Source organism: Alosa pseudoharengus, unplaced genomic scaffold (assembly GCF_046254945.1).
Source record: "Alosa pseudoharengus isolate Yale_2024_CS ecotype anadromous, Long Island Sound unplaced genomic scaffold, YU_APseudo_1.1 YU_APseudo_1.1_scf_4, whole genome shotgun sequence".
Lineage (NCBI taxonomy): Eukaryota > Metazoa > Chordata > Actinopteri > Clupeiformes > Clupeidae > Alosa > Alosa pseudoharengus.
In genome coordinates, this window is record NW_027468774.1 from 44825477 (window position 1) to 44827215 (window position 1739).

Below are 1739 nucleotides of genomic sequence, written 5' to 3' on the forward strand. Positions count from 1 at the left end.
AGTATATCTGAGACTACTGTTTGATTTAAATTAGTGGAATATAGTTTGAAAAGAAACCTCTTGTTTGTTTTATAGTCACCATGCCCAAGTACACCTGGCCTTGATACCAGTGCCAGCACCCTTGAAGTTGGTGAAACGGATGAAAGGCACTACAAAACAGGTGGAAGTGCATTCCACACCATGTGGTCAATGAACATCGATGGACTGACATGGATGGAAAGCAGCATCACTGTGACCATGCTCTTCTAACAGCTGAGGAGCAGAAGAGGATGTGGCTAAAGAAGGACTCGGTGGCATATCAGGACCTGACGTCTTTGATAAAAGGCTTTTGAAAGATCTTCAGAAGATGGCCCTCTTCAAACATACTGGTAAGAACTGACACCCTTTATACCCACATGTTTTGAACATATCCTATTGAACATGTTTAATTAGTACTATATATTCTCCTTTTCACACAGGGCCACTGGAGATCTTTCACAGAGCTCTCCTGAAGTACCTCCCTAAATGCCAGGCCTTCTCCTACGAGGGAGAGGGCCTACCTCGCCATCATGGAACATAATGAGAACATTGTGGCACGAGAACAAGCCACCACGGCAACAGGTGTGTTTTCAAGTACTCTAAATACTAAAATAACCATAAGTAGCATGTTCACAGCTAACTCAAAATACATACTTTGCTGAAAAGTTCATTATATTCCTGTGGAGAGACATCTACTAGTCAAATCTTTATTCAGGCATCTGTGTAATCATTATAATCCTTGTCATTTATAGGAGAACCACGCGTCAAGCAGGTCTTCTGCAAAAAGTGAAAGCAATGGATAGTCGAGAAAATCTATAAGCCACACACCACCAAGTTCATCCAAACACTAATTGAGAAGGTCATAGAAAACAGACGCAACCCAAACATAACATTCAAGGACTCAACCGCTTCACTCACCCAACCACAACCTCCTTTTCCACCTAACATTGCCCCTGTCCCAAAGCCGTCAAAGAAAGCTGCATCATCATTCAAGAGCCACTTCTGAGATGTCAGCTCTACATTAACCCATTCCTCACAAATATTTTGTAATATTACCATGCCTTATGTCTTTGTCTTATATGGTCTTTTGACCTTATCCTTGCACTACCTTACCTGTTTGCACTGCCATTGAGCACCTTACTATACTCAATCACAGGGTCAATACCTCTAAAGTGTGGATCATTTTGTTTGTGTGTTTTGATGTTCATGACAATTCTTTCTTTGTGAATTAAAAACAAGATGTCACTCGTGCTCTCCTGTCTGCCTTCAACAAAGTTTAGTATCATAAACTTGGAAGGAGGTAACTGATATGCAACAAGCTTATAATGCAATGTATACTTGTAATACTTCATAATTTATAGAAATTATAGGTAAGACCACCATTCTGTTGTCATCTGAGGCAACAGTAGCTAGGTAGTTCCAGTTTTGAAATGTTGGGTGTTCAATAACTCGAATACACTTGGAGCAACACTACTAGGAAAGAACTACAACAACGTACATTTTAAGCATTTAATTAAATAACTAAATATACAAACAATACAACTGCTGAATGACAATATACAAACAATGAAACTATAGCTCCTCGAGCGTCCTCCGCGTCTTGGTGCCCGCAGTACTGGCCGTCTGGAGCTGGGTATTTCTGGCGGATAGCCAGCACGACACAAGCAGGTAACACGACATGACGACCTCTGCCCAATCTCTCTCCTTGTAGGACCCACTCA

General features: G+C 41.1%; 1 long non-coding RNA gene across 1 annotated transcript; it reads left to right on the forward strand.

Moving 5' to 3' along the window:
- The first annotated feature begins 310 nt into the window (after nt 1–310).
- On the forward strand, nt 311–806 carry LOC143101636 (uncharacterized). Its single transcript, XR_012982502.1, has 3 exons — nt 311–368; nt 459–600; nt 771–806. It is a non-coding gene; the product is annotated as an uncharacterized LOC143101636 (long non-coding RNA).
- Nucleotides 807–1739: the final 933 nt, after the last annotated feature.